Here is a 21,809-nt window from a genome sequence, read left to right on the forward strand (position 1 = left end):
AGGTCTCCAGTGATCTAATTAAAGCGGGAAGATCCACTGAACACAGGACCCGAGGAAAAGGGAGGGGCCTGCCGAGTGTGGGCAGCGACGTTGTCTCTGCCACTGGGGTTTTCAGAGGACCTAGTTGGCCCAACTCCATTTCAGGTGCAAGCCGCTTCTGGCCTCTGCTGTTCCAGCAGCGTCTTTGCCGCGGTCCTCGGGTCTGATTTCAGCAAGGTCTAAAAATGCACACAGGAGGCAAAATGATGGAGGGAGGAGAGCCAAAGGTCTGCGACCTGAGTTCAGACTGTTAGCATGAAGCTGCTTTGGTGTTAGGAGCCTGTGCCGTGAGGGAAAGAATTGAGGATTATCAACTCGCAGACTTGACTTTGGGGGGCTGGAGATGGGGTCCCCCAAAAAACTTGAAACGTCTGGAATTCTAGACTTTTTAGGAAGTTCTTCACATAATCGGTAAGAAATGTGCAGATCTGTGATGAATAAATAGAGATAGGAGATAAATTAATTGTTTTGTAGCTCTGTTCCTGAACCTGGTGGAAGCAAGCACCAATTATTTTTAGTACTGCCTGCAGCAGGTAGGTCTGGTCTATTTGTCTGTGTCAGAAAGCCCCGAGGAGGATGAAGAGAGCTTGTAGCTTGTCTAAGTAAGAGGGAGCCCAGAACAGTTGAGTGACACACTGGTCTTGGGAAGAGCCATGACATCTCCTTCACCCATTGTGGGAGGAGTCATGATGTCTCCTTCACCATTGTGGGAGGAGCCAAGACGTCTTCACCCTTTGTGGGTGCTTAACTTCCCTTCCGAGCACCTTGCCATAGGCCCAGGTTGCTTTCAGTAGTGACATAATCCAGTGCGCTGTGGATCAACTGTGTTGAAGAGGTCAACTTGGCATTTCAACTCAATCACTCAGTAAGCATTTACCAAGAAATGACTAAGTAAGAAAAACAGGCTGGCGCCGCGGCTCACTAGGCTAATCCTCCACCTAGCGGCGCCGGCACACCAGGTTCTAGTCCCGGTCGGGGCGCCGGATTCTGTCCCGGTTGCCCCTCTTCCAGGCCAGCCCTCTGCTGTGGCCAGGGAGTGCAGTGGAGGATGGCCCAGGTGCTTGGGCCCTGCACCCCATGGGAGACCAGGAAAAGCACCTGGCTCCTGGCTCCTGCCATCGGATCGGCGCGGTGCGCCGGCCGCAGCGCGCCGGCCGCGGTGGCCATTGGAGGGTGAACCAACGGCAAAAGGAAGACCTTTCTCTCTGTCTCTCTCTCTCACTGTCCACTCTGCCTGTCAAAAAAAAATAATAATAATAAAAAAAAAGAAAGAAAAAAAAAGAAAAACAGAGCCAGTTCCTTAAGGAGTTTGCTGCCCAGTTGGGGAGACAGATATTAAAATAATGATAAAAATTAGGTAAATAAAGTATAGACTTTAGCCCAGTAATTAAGATGTACAGACCCCAAACCAGAGTGCCTGAATTCCATGCCCAGCTCTGGCGCCTAGTTCCAGCTTCCCACCAATGCAAACCCTGGGAGGCAGCAGGTGATAACTCAAGGAATTAGGCTCCTGCCACTCATAGCGGAGACCTGGATTAATTTCCTGGCTTTGGTCTGGCCCATTCCCAACTGTTGTTGGCATTTGGGAAGGGCAGGGGTGAATCAAATGCTGGGAGAAAGCTAGCTATCCACTTATCTATGATCTTTGTCTCTATCTTTCTGTCTCTCTGCTTCTCAAATGAAAAAATTTCAGCCGGCGCCGCGGCTCACTAGGCTAATCCTCCGCCTAGAGGCACCGGCACACCGGGTTCTAGTCCCGGTCGGGGTGCCGGATTCTGTCCCGGTTGCCCCTCTTCCAGGCCAGCTCTCTGCTGTGGCCCGGGAAGGCAGTGGAGGATGGCCCAAGTACTTGGGCCCTGCACCCCATGGGAGACCAGGAGAAGCACCTGGCTCCTGGCTTTGGATCAGCGTGGTGCGCCAGCTGCAGCGCGCCGGCCGCAGCAGCCATTGGAGGGTGAACCAACAGCAAAGGAAGACCTTTCTGTCTGTCTCTCCCACTGTCCACTCTGCCTGTCAAAAAAATTTTTTTAAATGAATAAATTTTTAATTACAAAAATAATAATAAAGATGATATATGGGTCCTTCACTCTACACAGAGAGTTCTGTGAAGGCAAGGACCACCACTTCTAGCTCACCTCTCTGCCCCAGCAGCTGGTGATTAGAAGAAGTTGCTGGAAGATGACGACTAGGAAGCCTCCCATTGTGTGGCCAACTCTTTAGGTCTTATTGCAGCCAAAGAGCACTGAGGTAGGGAGGGAAGCAGGGATGCTCATCACCTTGAGAGAATGGCCATCGTGTCCAAAGGATTGCAAGGTATTTGTACAGCAGGTATATAAGCAGCCTCCTCTGTAAGAGGAGTAGGTTCCTGCCAAGGGACTGAGGGAAGCAGCAGCTCACAGGGCTATGCAGAGTCCACAATGGACTCCTGCATCCTGGCCCAGCGAACAGGGTCTCAGCAGGCCAACCCTGCAGCCCAGCGGCCACTGCCCTATTTCCAGCCATACTGCACACAACCACCTACCTGGTGCTCTACTTACACTGCTGTGATGGGAGCACCCCAGGCATTGTGTTGCAAAGCAGTCACCGTTTTATTATGTATTGCATTCTGCAGGTCCAGAATTTGAGAATTTTAAACAGACCCTTCAGGAAGTTCAGGAAAAGGTCAAGGGGGCTCGAATTCCATCATCATGTGTTGGACTTTCTTTTGATTTCCTTCTCTTGGGTTTGCAGACTGAGGCCTTTCCTAGCCCCATTCCCCTACTCCCATAAATCTGTCATTCTTCATCCAGTCAGGCAGGCCTGATTCAGATGAGGCAGGAGAGGCCTCAGGCTGGAGGCTGGGGCTTCAAGACAGACCAGAATCTGCCGCCCCAGCTGACTTACACATTCTATGCCAGACCTTGGTTTCTTCAACAGAAAGGGACACCAACCTCACAGGGCTCTTGAGTGGATTCGACAAGAGGACAAGCACCATCTTCTGTATCCAGCACATACTCAATAAAAGTTGTCTCCCTCCCCTTCTCATGAATCTCAGGAAGGTGGCAACCATGAAGCAAAGCCACAAACAGAAGTAAAGGCATTGGAGGTGCAGAAATGTCTACCCGAGCAGGGCTCCGCCCAAGCTGTTTCTGCTGCTCCTCCCGCCCTTGACTCCCACGACAACCCTGTCCTCCCATGCTCCGGGCCAGGGCAGCCACACTCAAGACTCAAAGTGCAAGAACAACAGGAGGAAAGGCAGCAAGGGAAGCATGTGTGGTGCCTGGCAGCGAATGGGACTTCAGCACAGCACAGGAGAGACGGGGTTTTGGTGAGCTGGGCACATTCTTGCACAGGTTCCCAGCTTGACAACAAACGCATGAACAGCCAGGAAGGTGGGCCACAGTGGGCGCAAACGCACACACGACTGGGCAGACCTGTAAGAACAAACGCTCTCTCCCAAAATCATTTCAAAGTTCAGCTTTTTAAAAGCGAACACAAGGGCTGAATGCTGCATAATTTATGAAGGGCAATTTTGCAATCTGCAGCAAAATCCTTTAAAATACATATCTACCTTGACCTAGCCATTTCACTCCCAGGAATTTATCCCCAAGATATAGTGCTATCAAATGCAGCGTGGGGACCTTGTTCAACTCTCGCTCCAAACAGATGAAATGTAAAAAGACATTTGTGGGACAATCAGGGAAGTATGAATTCTGGCTGGGTAGTTGGTGATATTCAGAAATGGTTAGTGATTTTATTATTAATGGAAGTCCATACTTTATTCAAAGTGCTTTGGTTTTTCCATGTATTTTTAATGTTTTATTTTTTTGTTAGTTATGGTAAAAACAGGCATACCATAAAGGCACCATCTCATCCAAGTCTAAGAACACAGTTGAGTGAGGTAGAATGCACGCACACTGTCCTTCGATCTTCACCACCGCCCATCTCCCAAATGCCTTTAGCCTTGCCCACCTGCATCTCAGCACCCATGAAATAATAACTCCTCAGTCCCCTCCCCAGTCCCTGGGAACCTCCATCCTACTCTGTGATCTCATCTAAGGTAACTCATCTAAGTGGAGTTCTTTGTGACTGGCTTATTTCACTGAACACACTGTCCTCAGGGTTCATATATGTTGAATCTTGTGTCCGAATTTCCTTCCTCTTTAAGAAAAACTACTATTCCATTGTACAGCTACATCATGTTTTGTTTATCCACTCATCTGTCAATGGCCTATTATAAATAATACTGTTGCAAATCTGAGTATACAAATATCATTTTTTTCAAAGATTTTATTTACTTATTTGAAAGTCTGAGTTACACAGAGAAAGAGAGGCAGAGAGAGGTCTTCCATCCACTGGTTCACTCCCCGATTGGCCTCAACAGCAGGAGCTGCGCCAATCTGAAGCCAGGAACCAGGCACTTCTTCCAGGTCTTCCACACGGGTGCAGGGGCCCAAGGACTTAGGCCACCTTCTACTGTTTTCTCAGGCCATAGCAGAGAGCTAGGTCAGAAGTGGAGCAGCTGGGACTAGAACAGGAGCCCATATGAGACGCCGACACTGCAAGTGGCAGCTTTACCCACAACGCCACAGTGCCGGACCAACAAATATCACTTTGAGACCCTACCTTCAATTCTTCATTTTTAATTCATTTATTTGATTAATTTTATTGATTTATTTTATTTATTAGGCAGGGAGACAGAAACAGATAGAGCATCCACTGGTTCGTTTCCCAAATGTCCACAATAACCAGGACCAGGGCAGGCCAATGCCAAGAGTTCAGAACTCAACCTAGGCTTCTCATTTGAGTGGCAGGAACCCAACCACTTAAGTTGTCACTGCTGCTCCCTAGGGTCAGCACTAGCAGGAAGCTGGAGTCAGGAGCTAGAGCCCAGTATGGAGCCCAGCTGCCCTACTATGGCACACAGCCATCTTAACCACTAGGCTAAGGGCTCAGTCCCCTGCTTTCAGTTCCTTCTGGTAAAATCTATATTAATTAGTATAGGTGGCTAATAGCATTGTGGTTATGTTTCCAAAAAATAAAAAAAGTTAATGCCTTAGCGGTACAAAGTATAGTATTATGGGAAAAAGTGACATAAGATCTTAGATTTGCATTAAATCCAGCAAGGATGGGAATGCATAAAATTAAGTAAGGTTGGACATATTTAAATAATTACTGATGCTGGCCAGCGCCGCGGCTCAATAGGCTAATCCTCTGCCTGCGGCGCCAGCACACCAGGTTCTAATCCCGGTCAAGGCACCGGATTCTGTCCCGGTTGCCCCTCTTCCAGGCAGCTCTCTGCTATGGCCCGGGAGTGCAGTGGAGGATGGCCCAAGTGCTTGGGCCCTGCACCCCATGGGAGACCAGGAGAAGCACCTGGCTCCTGGCTTTGGATCAGCGTGGTGCGCCGGCCACAGCGTGCCAGCCACGACAGCCATTGGAGGGTGAACCAATGGCAAAGGAAGACCTTTCTCTCTGTCTCTCTCTCACTGTACACGCTGCCTGTCAAAAAATTTTAAAAAATAAAAAAAAAATTACTGACGCTGAGGGAGTTTGTTACTCTGTCTCTACTTTTGTGTTTTTTAAAGTCAAAATAAAATTAAGTGATGGGTGCAGATATGTGAGGCTCCTTCAGGAAGCTCCTAGAAGATGGAATTACCTTAATTACTTTAAAAGATAACACACGTTTTTCCCATGAACGTTTTAAAGTACCCTTATATATTCATAACAGAATAAAAGACAAATTAAGTGTCTAATAATGGGAGTTTGTTAAATTATGATATATTTATATTACAGAATACCCACCACAGCCCTTTAAAACTAATACTGGAAAAAAAGTGTCACATGGATATTTAAATTTATTGTGTAATATTAAAATAAAACATAAAAATTATGTCCAGTATGACTCCATTTCAGTTTTAAAACAAATATATATTGATGAAGAACGCTGTTAAAAAGGCAGAGAGGGGCAGGTGCTGTGGCAGAGCTGGTAAAGCTGCTGCCTGCTGTGCCAGCATCCTATATAGAGGCCAGTTCGAGACCAGGCTGCTCCACTTTCAATACATCTCTCTGCTGTGGCTTGGGAAAGAAGTTGAAGATGGCCCAAGTCCTTGGGCCCTTGCACTCACATGGGAGACCTGGAAAAGCTTCTGGATCCTGGCTTCGGATCAGCACAGTTCCAGCCGTTGCAGCCATCTGGAGAATAAACCAGCAAATGGAAGACTCTCTCTCTCTCTCTCTCTCTCTCTCTCTCTTTCTCTACTCCCCCTCCCCCGCATAACTCTGCCTTTCAAATAAATAAATAAATGTTAAAAAAAAAAAAAAGGCAGAGAAAAACAGAGAGATTCCATTTCCATTTGCTGGTTCACTCCCCAGATGGCCACAATGGCCAGGACTGGGCCAGACCAAAGGCAGGAACCCGGAACTCCATCTGGGTCCCTACATGGGTCGCAGGGGCCCCAAGTACTTGAGTCATCTTCTGCTGCTTTCCTGGGCACCTTAGCAGGGAGCTGGAGCAGAGTGAAACAGCTGGGACTCCAACCAGCATCTATACAGGATGCTGGCATTGCAGGTGGTGGCTTAACCTGCTACACCACAACACTGGCCCCAAAATTTCTTTAACTTATGTATTTTTTTTCTTTATTTGGAAGGAAGAGCATCAGAGAGAGAGCATGAGAGAGAGAGAGTGAGCGCTCCTATCAACTGATTCATTCCCCAAATCCCTACAACTTCCAGAGTGGGCCACGCTGAAGCCAGGGCCCTGGAACTCTCTCCAGATTTCCCATACGGTGGCAGGAACCCAAGTACTTAAGCCATCCACTACCTTCCAGGCTCATTTTCCAGGAGCTGGATTGGAAGCAGAGTAGCTAGGCCTCAAACTGGTGTTCTAATAGTGGATGTGGAGGTCCCAGGCAGGAACTCAATCTGTTGCACCACAACACTGGTCTTGTGGCCAGAATTCATCAGAGATTACCCTGGTGTGGTAGAATTAAGAGTAATTTTTTGGCCAGCGCCGCGGCTCAATAGGCTAATCCTCCGCCTTGCAGCGCCGGCACACCGGGTTCTAGTCCCAGTCGGAGTGCCGGATTCTGTCCTGGTCGCTCCTCTTCCAGTCCAGCTCTCTGCTGTGGCCCGGGAAGGCAGTGGAGGATGGTCCAAGTGCTTGGGCCCTGCACCCGCATGGGAAACCAGGATAAGCACCTGGCTCCTGGCTTGGGATCAGTGCAGTGTGCCAGCCACAGCGTGCCAGCCACGACAGCCATTGGAGGGTGAACCAACGGAAAAGGAAGACCTTTCTCTCTGTCTCTCTCTCATTGTCCACTCTGCCTGTCAAAAAAAAGAGTAATTTTTTAAAATATTTATTTATTATTTATTTGAAAGGCAGAGTTACAGAGGCAGAGGCACAGAGAGAGGTCTTCCGTCTGCTGGTTCACTCCCCAAATGGCCACAATGGCGGGAGCTGGGCCGATCTGAAGCCAGGAGCCTGGAGCTTCTTCCAGGTCTCCCACATGGGTTCAGGGGCCCAAGGACTTGGGCCATCTTCTACTGCTTTCCTAGGACATAGCAGAGAGTTGGATTGGACGTGGAACAGCCAGCACCCATAATGGATGTTGGCACTGCAGGCAGCAAGTTTGCCTACTACACCACAGTGCCAGCCCCAAGAGTAATCTTTTCCTTGGTCTATTGGCACTTTCTAATATTTCCACAGTGAGCATAGATCACTTGTTCAATTAAAACTATTTTAATACGAAGGTATTATACTTGTGCTCATGGCCGCCATGATTGTTTCATCAGCTTCTCCCATGTCCATATTTGTCTGTGTCTGTCTGTGTCTATGTGCATGTCTCTGTGTGTGCATGTGTGTGTGTATCTGTGTCTTTGTGTGTCTGTGTTGTGTCTGTGTGTCTGTGTGTGTGCATGCATCTGTGTGTCTCTATGTGTCTGTGTCTCTGTGCATCTGTGTCTGTGTGTATCTGTGTATTTGTGTGTGTGCGGTCTGTGTGTGTATCTGTGTGTGTCTCTGTGCATCCGTGTCTGTGTGTGTTCTATGCATCTGTGTATGTGTGTGTGCTTCTGTGTGCATCTGTGTGTGTGTCTCTGAACATCTGTGTCTGTGTGTGTGAAGGCTCCTCAAGTGACTACATCTGTTAAATATCAGAAAATCAGCAGGTGGTATGTGGGTGACAACTACCTTCTTAACCTAAATATTATCCATGTATTCACAACTAATCTCCTCAGGATGGGTTAACAAAGCAAAGCCATACTCCTGAGGCCACAGGCAGATCACTGTCTCAGCCGTGTCCCTCTGGTTAGTCACCTAACACTCGTTCTCCCACGAGAATACACTGGGCTGTCCCAGCAGCCACGTGACACTGCAGCAGAGCCTGTGTAGAAGCAAAGGCAAGAACTGAGCTGTTCTCCAGGAAGTCCGACAGCAAAGGATTTGCAAAGCAGTCTAGTTGTTTCTCAACGAACTACTAAGTGTCGTTTAAGTCCCTCCATTTTAAATCCCAATTCCTCATTTATCAATAAATACAACCCACAAAGATAAAAGCTCTTTGGGAGCCTCAACAATTTCTCAAAGTGTGAAGAGTCCCGAGTCTAAACCTTTCTGAGAACCAGTGTTCTTTTTTCTGTACTGCTTGTTGAATGAATGAACCAGCATTACAATTACTCTCAGAAAAAGATTTCGTCGGTCATGGCTGTGCAGGAAACCTCCATAACCCCCTCCACAAGCAATGGCGATTAGAGAGCTCCCAGGATAGCAGCCCATTCAGGTTCTGGGAGAGTGGGGCGCCCAGACAGGGAAGGGCGGTCCAAGGCAGCCCCACCCCCACACCCACACTATGTGTCTCTTCTGTTGGGCTGTTGTGAAGTTGGCTCCCTTATAAGAAACTAGCAAAGAAAGGAAAGTTCTCTCCTGAGTTCCGTGAGCTGTTCTAGGAATCATCGACCCTGAGGAGGGGGTGTGGGAATGTATGACTTATTTTTAAAGATTTATTTGATTTATTTGAAAGGCAAAGTTACAGAGATAGGGAGAGAGAGAGGAGAGAAAGGGCACCCTATCCACCGGTTCACTTCCAAATGGCTGCTATGGCCAGGGCTGGGCCAGGCTGAAGCCAGGAGCCAGGAGCATCATTCAGGTCTCCTGAATGAATGAATGACAGGGGCCAAGCACTTGGGCCATCCTCCACTGCTTTCCCAGGCAAATTATTAGCAGGGAGTTGGATCAGAACTGGAACAGCCGGGAGCCCAACTGACACCCGTATGGGATGCCCCCACTGCAGGTGGCAGCTTAACCCTCTACATCACAACATCAGCCCAAGAATTCCTGTTTTTACAGAATCAGTCAGAAGTATATGTGGCCCATGGGAGTGGTGACCAGCATCTGAAGTGGAGGCAGCCCGTGGGACTGAGCCCCTAGGCAGTGGGGTCAGCACCAACTCCAGGAGTTTGTGTCAGACTTAAATTAATTGGGGAAGACACTGTGAACAGTGGGTTAAATCTCTGCTTCAGACACCAGCATCCCATGTTGGAATCCCAGCTGCTCCACTTCCAATGCAGCTCCCTGTTAACGTGCCTAGGAAGGCAGGGGATGGTGGCCCGAGTTCTTGAGACCCTGCCACCCATGTGAAAGACTTGGATGGGGTTCCTGGCTACTGGCTTCAGCCTTGCCCAGACCTGGCTGTTGAACCAACAGATGGCAGATATCTCTATCTCTATCTCTGTCTCACTCACTCTGACAAATAAATAATAAATGTTTTTAAAAGTTATAAAAACACTAGTTATAGAAATTGATGGCACACACACCAAAAAAGGAATTAAATTGACTTGTGTGATGCCCAACTGTTATTGGAGAGTCACAGCCTTGGTGTGGAAGAAAGCACACTTTTTTGGCATCAGAAGCTGTTGTCACTCCCCTTTGTGTGCTCCCAGGAGCTAGCCCAGGGCCTCCCTTACAGTGCGCTCTCCATACACGAGGGGTGAAGAGAAGCCACACACTGGTAACAAGCCTGGCCAGGCGAAGCCAGGCGCCGCGATGCCAGGCAAGGCTGCTGGCCTCAGGCCTCACCTGAGCAGTGAGGCCTTGGAACTCAGAGCTCCCGAGGCCTTTCACGGCAGAAATGGCCAGTTGCAGTCTACCAGTTTATGAAGCCTTGGACCCTGCTCACTGTTAATAATGCTCCTTTGCCAGGGTTATATGTGATGGGCTGAGTGTCCACACACATTGACTTAGGGGAGGAAAAAGGTGCTCAATTGATTTTTAGCAGAAATCAATTTCTTGGGAAAAAAATTAGTAACAGGTTTTAAATCAACCCAAACTTGTCAAAGAACTGAGTTCAGCCGAGGATTTTTTTTTTCTCCTAAATAGGCACAATGCCCTCATTTTGTTTTGTTTTTTAGGATTTACTTATTGATTTGAAAGTCAGAGTGAGATCCTCCATCTACTAGTTCACTCCCCAGATAGCTCTTGGCTTCAGCACAGCCCAGCCCCAACCATTGCAGACATTTGGGGAGTGAACCAGTTGTATGGGAATTAGTGAGCACTCTCCCCCTCCTTTTCTGTCTCTGGTGTCTGCCTATCTTTGTTCCTCGGCCTCTCAAATATTTTTTAAAAAAATTAAACTGAAATTTTGAAAACAAAAGAACAGTAAATACACAGGATGCCCACTTCCACTGGAATTTGCATGGGACATACTCACATTAAAGAATTACTCATTGTTGGGCCAGCGCCACGGCTCAATAGGCTAATCCTCCGCCTTGCGGCGCCGGCACACTGGGTTCTAGTCCCGGTCAGGGCACCGGATTCTGTCCCGGTTGCCCCTCTTCCAGGCCAGCTCTCTGCTGTGGCCAGGGAGTGCAGTGGAGGATGGCCCAAGTGCTTGGGCCCTGCACCCGCATGGGAGACCAGGAGAAGCACCTGGCTTCTGCCATCAGATCAGCGCGGTGCGCCCGCCGCGGCAGCCATTGGAGGGTGAACCAACGACAAAGGAAGACCTTTCTCTGTCTCTCTCTCACTGTCCACTCTGCCTGTCAAAAAAAAAAAAAAAGAATTACTCATTGTTGACCTGAAATTCAAACGCAGCCAGGTGTCCTGTATTCTCTCCAGTGAGCTGCTGCTTCTGGGGTCAGGAGTCAGACCCATCGCCCACAGCAACAGCACTCCACAGCCGCGGAGGGCGATTCCCCAGCTGTCCCGTAACCACCTGAGTAAAAAAGCCCAGTGCCCGGGGTGCAAACGTGGCGCGTCCGTCTCCCCATTCCCCGCTCGGCAGCTCTCTCGTCATGACATCGCGCTAGGATTCCACAGCTTTCTGGTCGTTTTTGATTAATTACAGTGATCTCATCCTGAATGTGAAGGTTCGGTCCTGTTCACTTTAGAACTTGAATCTCATTTTCAGTTCAAAGCACTGCCCCACCTCGGCTTAGGCCATGTTCATGAGCCTAGGGTCTGGGAATTGCTAACTGCCCACCCATGTCCAGCCCCTGGGGGTAGGGTGGGAGCAGAGGAACACAGGACCCTCATGTGACTGCCCTGGGAGGCTGCAGTCCTCTCTTGGCCTCACTCTGCTCCTGTGAGGAGGCCTGGGGCCCCTCGTAAGAACTGAACCCCAGCCATGGGCCTTCCCTGCACTGTCAGCTGACAGGCTGAGGTCCTGGCCAGCCAAGCCCACCCCGTCATTCTCTGAGGCTCCCACAGGCATGAGCAGAGCCCAGCTCCCCTGTCTCCCTGGGACTCCCAGGGCAGGCATTGGCCTCTTGCCCAAGGGCTGCACTCCGGACCCAGAAGGCCAGCAGCATGAGGCACTGTCACGGGTCAGACTTCCCAGAGACAGAGGCTGAGACAAGCATTCACGAGGAAGTGAAGTGCTCAGGACATGCACCTGCTTGGGAGTAGGAGCAGGCAAACAGGGAGGCCCTGGGAGCCACGAGAGGGTCCCATTTCCTCCTGTGGAAGCATAGAGCAGATCAGCAACCAGAGCTGAGGGACCAGAACCAGCCACCACCTGCTTCTGTGCGGTCCCTGAGCTGAGGATGACTTCAGGATTTTTTTTTTTTTTTTGACAGGCAGAGTGGACAGTGAGAGAAAGAGACAGAGAGAAAGGTCCTCCCTTTGCCGTTGGTTCACCCTCCAAAGGCCACCGCGGCCGGCGCACTACGACCGGCGCACTGTGCTGATCCGATGGCAGGAGCCAGGTACTTATCCTGGTCTCCCATGGGGTGCAGGGTCCAAGTACTTGGGCCATCCTCCACTGAACTCCCTGGCCACAGCAGAGAGCTGGCCTGGAAGAGGGGCAACTGGGACAGATTCCGGCGCCCCGACCGGGACTAGAACCCGGTGTGCCGGCGCCGCAAGGCGGAGGATTAGCCTACTGAGCTGCGGCGCCGGCCGACTTCGGGATTTTAAAGTCTCCTTTGTCTGTCTCTTGACCTAAAATGCCTGAAGTAGTTACTCTCTGTCCCTGTACAGAATCCTGGGCAGTGCGAAGCCCTTGGTTGGATCCTAGTTTCAACAAAGTCTGTAAAATATATTTTGGTTGGGACTGGCATTGTGGTGTAGCTGGTTAAGCCTCTGCCTGCAACACTGGTATCCCATATCGGGGCCAGTTCATTCCTGGCTGCTCCAGTTGCAATCCAGTTCCAAGGCAGTGGAAGATGGCCCAAGTTCCAGGGGCCCCTGCCATCCCCATGGGAGACCCAGATGAGGTTTCTGGCTCCTGACTTCAGTCTGGCCCAGCCCCAGGTGTTGTGACCATTTAGGGAGTGAACCAGCATATGAAAGGCAGTCAGGCATTTAGCCCAGCAGCTAAGATTCAGGTTATGACACCAAAGAGCCACATCAAAGTACCTGGGTTCAATTCCTGGCTCTAGCTCCTGATTCCAGCTTCCTGCTAATGAAAATCCTGAAAGGCAGCAGTGTTGGCTAAAGCAATTGGCTCCCTGCCACCCATGCAAGAGACTGAGTTCCCAGCTGTTGTGAGCATTTGGAAAGTGAATCAGTAGATGGAAGAACTCTGTCTCTCAAATATTTATATATATATAATTTATATATATATATATAAAATGAGATAATTGGGGAAATGTTACTACAAACTGGTTTTGGTGAAATTACAAAATCTGTTAGCAATGTCTGTTTAATTATTTAGGGTTGAAATGTCATATTGATTGTAACTTACTCTAAATACTTCCATAAAGCAGATGAGGCAAATATGGTAAAATGTTAATGATTGTTCAGTCTAAGTGATGGATTTCATTACTCCAGTCTCATTACCATAGGTGTGGAATGTTTACAATTAAAAAAAATCATGACCTAACACTCGTCCTCCATGACTTCACCTTCTGTATCTAAGCCATGGACCAGAGTGTATCTATCTGGATGGTGTGCAAATGTCTCCCTCCTTGGCACGCCCAGCCAGGCCCTTGCTAGAGACCATGTGTCAGTGCAGAGCCACAGCATATGAGGCTGAGACAGCAACACACACACGAGGGAAAAAATTCCTGGGAAATGGGATTCAAAGGTTACCATGGTGCAAAAAGGAAAATGAAACCCATGCCTCGTTTCCCCATGAACTCTTTGAAGTTGCATAAAGTGCCTGCTATGTGTCGTTTGCCATGCTAAAAACTGACGTGTAGCAGGGACACACACAGCAGAGCAGGGCCTCCAGGAGTTCCAGACCTCAGAAACCTCCACTAATCTCCCAGTGCCTTACCCAGGGTGTTCCCAGCAGTGTCCCTGGCCATCAAGAAAGGCTTACAACATGCCTGCCTGCCCTGTGTAGGAAGACGTATTTCCTTATTTTTTTAACACACTGGCTACTGAATATGCTGTCCTCTTACCTGCCCTGAGAGGCAGCTGCCAGCAGTCACTCTTCCAGGGCTGGCCCACGGGATCCCCTCCTCCCGGTGCCCCGAGGTACCTTGCAGTGGGGTGTTAGTTGAAGTTTGCCACCTCACTCTCTGGGAAGTGGGGGAATCCCTGCTCTGCCGTGGTATAAACGCTCTCTTTCCCACCAGGCTACCAAACAGGGCATCTCAGAGCACAAAGAGAAGCACACAAGGCAGCCCCGGATTGCAATGCTCCCGATACACCGGTGCAATGCATATGCACTACCACCAGAGGGCACACCATAGTCAGATGAAGCCAGTAATTAGGAGGGTGAGCTTGAGAATTTATTATCTTGTTAAAATACAGTTTATGTGGCTGAAGTGTAAATAATTGAATTTTTTAAAGATTTATTTTTTAATTGAAAGTCAGAGTTACACAGAGAGAGGAGAGGCAGAGAGAGAGAGAGAGGTCTTCCATTCATTGGTTCACTCCCCAATTGGCTGCAATGATCCGAAGCCAGGAGCCTCCTCTGGGTCTCCCACATATGTGCAGGAGCCGAAGGACTTGGGCCATCCTCTACTGCTTTCCCAGGCCATAGCAGAGAGCTGTATCAGAAATGGAGCAGCCGGGACTCGAACTGGCGCCCATATGGGATGCCAGTGCTTCAGGCCAGGGCATTAACCCGCTGCGCCACAGCGCTAGCCCCCAAAATTTTAAATAGTGGCTGAGCTTGGGACTGAACAGGTTAAGCTGCCACCTGCAATGCCACATCCCATATGAGCGCTGGTTTGAGTCCCAACTGCTCTACTTCCCATCCAGCTCCCTGCTAATGCACCTGGGAAGGCAGCAGAAGATGGCCCAAGTGAAGTGCTTGGGCCCCTGCACCCACATGGGAGACCCAGGTGGAATTCCAGGTTCCTGGCTTCAGCCTGGCCCAGTACTCCCAGTGTTGCAGCCATTTGGAAAGGTGAACCAGGGGAAGGAAGATGTCTCTCTCTCTCTCTATTTCCATCTCTCTCTCTCTCTCTCTCTCTCTTCTCTCTCTCCCCTCTCTCTCCTAACTCTCTCTAACTTTGACTTACTCTTTTTTTTGACAGGCAGAGTTAGACAGTGAGAGAGACAGACAGACAGAAAGGTCTTCCTTCCGTTGGTTCACCCCCGAAATGGCCACTACAGCCGGCGCACTGTGCCGATCCGAAGCCAGGAGCCAGGTGCTTCTCCTGTTCTCCCATGCGGGTGCAGGGCCCAAGCACTTGGGCCATCCTCCACTGCCTTCCTGGGCCACAGCAGAGAGCTGGCCTGGAAGAGGGGCAACCGGGACAGAATCTGGTGCCCCAACCAGGACTAGAACCCAGGATGCCGGCGCCACAGGCAGAGGATTAGCCTAGTGAGCCATGGCACCGGCCTCTAACTTTGACTTTCAAGTAAATAAATAAACCTTTTAAAAAAATAATAATGGGGGCTGGCACTGTGGTGTAGTGAATGAGGCCGCCGCCTGCAGTGCCGGCATCCCATGTGGGCACTGGTTCGAATCCCAACTGCTCCACTTCTGATCCAGCTCCCTGCTGACAATTAACATTTGACGGTAGGATTGTCTCAAAGGTACATGGGGGAAGGGGAAGGAGGGGGAGGGGAAGAGGCGATCCCAGGCCCAGGGCAGGAAATAACTTGCACCTGCCTGTAGCTCCCGACAGACTGAAGCCCACTTCTCTATCAAGAACATGGAGCCACAGAGCAGTTGAGGAAGGCCATGAGCACCACCTACCAGGCTGAACAGGCACCCCAATTCCCCCGGCATTCAACTGTAAGATTCACTGTCTTGACCTCCTTGGGGATCACGCAACAGCTGCCTGGCTCCTTGCTGTGTGCATTGCAGTAAACACCTGCTGTCTCTCACCATCCCAATGTCAGTGATGGGCTTTCCATGGATCAAGGGAGCAGACCCAGTTAGGAGGATATACAGCAACATCTCCAACTGTTTTGGGAGGTTGTTCTATATCGGTGTGAGCCCTGAGACCTAGGGTGAGCAGAGTTTGATGCTTACATGAAGTGGATCTGATAACGGAAGTGCAAACTATAAAAAAAAAAAAAGCTTCTCATTAACTCAGGTTGATGATAAAGAAATCTTAGCTTACATATACTTAAGGTGGGAAATTTTTAAAAATTAAGATATTTACCCAGGAATTCATAGTCACAAACTTCCTTTGCATAGATTTGGGGCTCCAATTTATATAACCTAAGGTGTCTGGAAAGCCCCCAGCCAAGAAATTGACATACCATTTGGTTCTCAGCTAACGACACCCCAGAGGACTTGGCAAAAGCAAACTTAGGAGCTAGATGTGTTATTGGAAGACCTAATATTATAAACATGTCCATTCTCTCCAAATGAATTCAAAGATTCCGTAAGTCCCACTGAAAATCCTAGAAAGTGTTTTTGTGGAAATTGATAAGTTGACTCTAAAATGTATATAGAGATGCAAAGAGCCAAAAATAGCCAAAACAGTTTCAAAGATGTAGAGCAAAGGTGGGGGGCTCACACTGTCAATCAAATATCAAGATCTCTGAATACAACACTGATGTTGAAGACAGTGCTGTCTGGATGCAGGATGAGCAAACAGACCAATGGGGCAACACAGAAGAATCCACATATACAGTCACCAGATTTACAGCAACCCCTGCCTCCCACCATACAAAAAAAAGTAATTCCACATGGATATGGATCTAAGTGTAAAAGACAAAATATGTCTATGAAATCATATGGGAAAATACCTTCATAGCTTTGGAGCAGCCAAAGATTTGGCACAAATTTGTGCCAAAGCATGGCACAGAAAGTACTAACAACTGTGCTATAGTCTGGGTATGGTTTCTGTGTGTCCCCCAATGGTTTCTGTGCTGAGAGCTGGGTTCTCAGATGGTGGTGCTGAGAGGTGGAGCCTAGTGAGAGATTGTATTGGCCACTCCCTTTCTTGCTATTGCTTCCAGTTTGGTCATGTGATTGATCCTCCTCTCTCTTTCTCTCTCTCTCTCTCTCTCTCTCTCCCTAAATCTCCCTCTCTCTCTGTAACTCTGCCTTTCAAATAAGTAAAATAAATCATTTTTTAAATATTATTAAATTAAATTAATTAAACTAGATGTCCAGAAAATTAATGAACTGGACTATATTAAACCCAAAATTTCTGTAATAAGATCAAAGGTCAGGCACAGAGAAGGAGATGTTTGCCATGCATTTATCTCTCAAAGTATTCATGTCCAGAACACATAAAGAACTCTTACAAATTAATAAGAAAAAGACAACTCAAATAAAGAAATGGACAAAAGATTTGAATAACAACCTCTCCAAAGAGAATACTCAAATGAAAATGCTTAACTCATTAGTCATCTGGTAATTAAACACTAGTAAACCATGGTGCAATACTAATCATATATATGAATGGTTAAAATGAGAAACAGGGAAATTATTCAGTGATGGTGGGCCGAGGAGCAGGTGGGAAGCACCCACATTGCTGGTGGCAGCATGACGTGGTGCAGCCACTTTGAAGAGATGACAGTATCTGGGCCAGCACTGCAGCTCACTAGGCTAATCCTTTGCCTGCAGCGCTGGCACCCCGGGTTCTAGTCCCGGTTGGGGCACCGGATTCTGTCCCGGTTGCCCCTCTTCCAGGCCAGCTCTCTGCTGTGGCCCGGGAGTGCAGTGGAGGATGGGCCAAGTCCTTGGGCTCTGCACCTGCATGGTAGACCAGGAGAAGCACCTGGCTCCTGGCTTCGGATCAGCACAGTGCGCCGCCAGCTGCAGTGTGCCAGCAGTGGCGGCCACTGGAGGGTGAACCAACGGCAAAAAGGAAGACCTTTCTCTCTGTCTCTCTCTCTCGCTGTCCACTCTGCCTGTCAAAAAAAAAAAAAAAGAGAGAGATAACAGTATCTGTTTAGCTGATCTTGTGTGTACCCCGTAGCCCAGTAGACACCCAATGCAAGCATTTCATGACACCATTAAGGATATGTACAGAAACGTTCACAGCAGTACTGCCTGGGCAAGATGGCGGAATAGGAAGGGAGCACACTGATAGCCAGGGAGAGACAGTTTAATAAAAGTGGAGATACTGCAGGTTCAAGGAAGAGTAGGGGAAGAAACAGCAGAAGAAACTCTTCCGGAACGAGTGATTCACAGTGGACCTGCGTGGAGAGCGTGGGAGCCCACAGTTCAGGACACCAGCGGCAGACTCAACACACCAGCTCTGGAACGCAAGGTGAGCCGAAACTCAATAGCCCGAGACACCGGCAGGCAAGCGGAAAGAGGAGACTAGAGGGAACGACCCCGGGGGGGAAAAGTTCACCAGGCTAACTAGAAGAGAGAGAGAGAGAGAGAGAGAGAGAGAGAGAGAGAGAGAAAAGTGACTGATACGGACACGGGTTTCTCTCTCTCCGCTCACCTCTCAAAGGCAAGCAAGACAAAGAGCAGGCGCCATCTTGGACACACGTGATAAGCAGAGCGACCTCAGGTCTGCACTGGCCCTGAGCCTAGCAGAAAAACCTGACTCTGGGCGGGGTGAATTAACAGGAGATTAGGACCTAGTAAATTTGTGGTGCTGCTGAACTGAGACTATGAAAACAGAGACGGGTTTTTTGAAAATTAACTAAGCTATATACTTTAAATGGGTGCACTTGTTGGTATGGTGTTGTACTTCAATAAAACATTGACTGGGGTAGGCATTTGACCTAGCAGTTAAGACACTTCTGGGTCACAAAGCTCACATCCCCCGCCAGAGTCCCTGGGTTCAAGTTCTGTTCCTGGCCCTGTTCTCCATTCCTGCTAATGCAAACCTTAGGAGGCAGCAGGTGACAGCTGAAGTACGTGGGTCCCTGTCATTCGTGTTGGAGGCCTGGACAGAGTTCCCAGCTCCCCGTTTCAGCCTGGTCCAGCCCTGGCCATTGTGGGCATTTGAAGACTGAGCCAGGAGATGGAAGTTCTCTCTCTCTCTCTCTCTCTCTCTGCTTCTCAAATAAATTTTTCAAAATAAAACATTTACTTTAAAAATGGTTTAAATCTTTTTGGAGAGTCCTGCCCTCCACCCTTCCCACACAGGATTTGCCATAAGCAAAACTCTAAAGAAAATTATTTGAGAATCCAGAGTTACAAGGAAATGGTCCGAGCCAGAAAATCCTCAAATGGGGGGCAGAGGTGGGCAGAAAAGGCCGGTTTAGACTTTCATGATGCCCAGATGGAGACAAGGAAATGCTAGGTCAGCAGTTCTCAAAGGCAGGTCCCTAGACCAGCAGCAGTGCCATCTGAAAACCTGCCAGGAATGCAGGCCTACCAAGGCAGAGGCCTGGGGGTGCTCTGCTGGGTCCTGCAAGTCACTCCAACATACACTAACGGTGACCACTTCTACGTTTACATCAGTAAAGTTTGATTTTCTGTAAGTTCTTCCTTGGATTATTTAAAAAAAAAAAGCTTTTTTCAGATTGTCAAAGTATGACATGATCGTAATGATTTTAGGATATATGAAAATAGGGGCCAGCTCTAGGTAAAGCCACTGCTTTCAGTGCCCATATCCCATATGGGTGGCAGTTCAAGTCCTAGCTGTTCCACTTCTGATCCAGCTCTCTGCTATGGCCTGGGAAAGCAGGCACTCACGTGGGAGGCCCAGAAGAAGCTCCTGGCTCCTGGCTTCGGACTGGCACAGCTCCAGGCCGCTGCGGTCATTTGGGGAGTGAACCAGCAGATGGAAGACCTCTCTCTCTCTTTCTCTCCCTCTCTCTCTTTCTCTCTCTCTCTTTCTCCATCTGCCTCTTTTTAATTGTGCCTCTCAAATACATATTTTTAAAAAAGAAAGGAAGAAGATACAAAAATATATGATAAAGAAAATAAATATCACTCATTTTTGCTCCACTCAGAAGTTGGGCTGGCATTGTGGTGCAGCAGGTCAAGCTGTCACCTACAATGCTGCCATCCCATATCAGAGAGCCAGTTTTTGTCCTGGCTGCTCCACTTCTGACCTGGCTCCCTGCTAATGCACCTGGGAAAGCAGCAGAGGATGGCCCAGGTTCTTGGGCCCCTGCATCCACGTGGGAGACCTGGATGGAATTGCTGGCTGTTCTCTTCAGCCTAGCCCAGCCCCAGTTGTCCCCACCACTTGGGGAGTAAACCAGCCAATGGGAGATCTCCTTCTTTCTGTTACCCTGCCTTCCAAATAAATAAAATAAAGCTTAAAAAAAAAATAATGGCATTTACCTGCCACGACTTCAGTAGAAGAGAGTTCTTGCCTCCTTAACTGTGAAAGCACGGAACTTGCAGGTGCTGCCCGCCCAGCCTGAGAGGCAAAGGGGACAACTGAGATGGGAGTGAAGTCGGCCTTGGGTAAAACCAAGCATGCCGAAAGAGGCTGCGGCATGAGTGTGGGGTCCCAGGAGGCCGCGGGATGATGCGGGTACCAGGAGGGTGAAGGTTGAATGCGAGGGTCCCGGGAGGCTGCGGGATGACTGCGGGGTCCTAGAAGGCTGCGGGATGAGTGTGGGGTCCTAGGAGGCTGCGGGATGAGTGCGGGGTTCCCGGGAGTCTGCGGGTTGAGTGTGGGGTTCCCGGGAGTCTGCGGGTTGAGTGCGGGGTCCTAGGAGGCTGCGGGATGAGTGCGGGGTCTCAGGAGGCTGCGGGATGAGTGTGGGGTCCTAGGAGGCTGCGGGATGAGTGCGGGGTCCCGGGGGTCTGCGGGTTGAGTGTGAGGTCTGGGAGGCTGCGGGATGAGTGCGGGGTCCCAGGAGGCTGCAGGATGAGTGCGGGGTCCGGGAGGCTGCGGGATGACATGATTCAGGAAGTCCATCAGATGTCCGTCTTCCAGCAATTGAAAGAGTACCAGTGACAGGGCTCTGCATCAGCCATGCTGAGCTCTGACCATGCCCAGGAGCAGAGGCAGTAGACACAGGAGCACGGAGGGAGGACAAAGAGAAAAACACCCCCAGGTTAATAAGGGAAGCAGGACTCCACCTCTGGGAAGACCCCAGTCCCCAACACCGGCCAGCTAACTGCAGCTCCCCCTCTCCCGCCCGCCCTCTGCCAAACCCAGGAGCCAGAAGCTTCATCCCGGTCTCCAGTGTGGGTGCAGGGACCTAGGCTTTCATCTTCCACTGCTTTCCCAGGCACATTAGCAGGGAGCGGGATCAGGAGTGGAGCAGCTGGGACTCGAACTGGCGCCCATATGGGATGCTGGTGTTGCAGGCCTCAGCTTAACCTGCTGCACCACAGCACCGCCCCCCCTCCCCACACACGACTGTATTTTAAAAGCATCACGCACAATGCTTGGTCCTTAGCAAGCACTCACTAATTTTCGCATTTATTAACAGAAGTTATTAGGAGGTCAATCAACGTCTGTCATGGCTGCGGCTGTCCCTGAGTAGGACCCATTTACAGAGCAGGTCTGAAGGGACAAACCCGCTCAGGACTCAATACAGACAACACTGAAGGAAACCACGCCATATGGGGGCCTGGGCAGCAAATCAGAAAAATGTTCCCATGAGACACATTACCACCATCTGCCAAAAACTCGCTCCACTTCCTCCTCTGATCTGCTATGCCGGCGACTGCAGGGTGTGAAGCGGTCTACAGACTGTGAGAGGCTGCAGGAGGCCATTCATGGCCGGGTCCTGGGGGAACACGGCTACAGTGCACTAGAGGCTCCCACGGCCCGGCTACAGCACATGCGCGGTGTCCACAGCGGGGTGCGGCACACTAGCAACGTCCACAACGGGGCCACAGCACACGCGCAGCGCCCACCGCCCGGCTACGGCACACACACAGTGCACACAGCAGATGAGAACCTTGCCTAGTGGGCCACTAGGCTGGCAGAGTCCAGTAGGGCCTCTTGTGCCCTGCCCAGGGTTCAGCCCAGCTCTGCGGATTTCCAGATTATGTAACTTTGAGGGCATACAAAAAAGGTGATACAGGCTGGCGAGCCTGTGTGCAGAGGATTTG

At 49.6% G+C, this 21,809-nt stretch overlaps 1 pseudogene; it reads left to right on the forward strand.

The window, feature by feature from the left end:
• Positions 1 to 382: 382 nt before the first annotated feature.
• The window catches only part of LOC100347286 (cyclin-C-like), a 42,051-nt pseudogene continuing 20,624 nt past the window's right edge, over positions 383 to 21,809 (forward strand).

Source organism: Oryctolagus cuniculus, chromosome 3 (assembly GCF_964237555.1).
Source record: "Oryctolagus cuniculus chromosome 3, mOryCun1.1, whole genome shotgun sequence".
NCBI lineage: Eukaryota > Metazoa > Chordata > Mammalia > Lagomorpha > Leporidae > Oryctolagus > Oryctolagus cuniculus.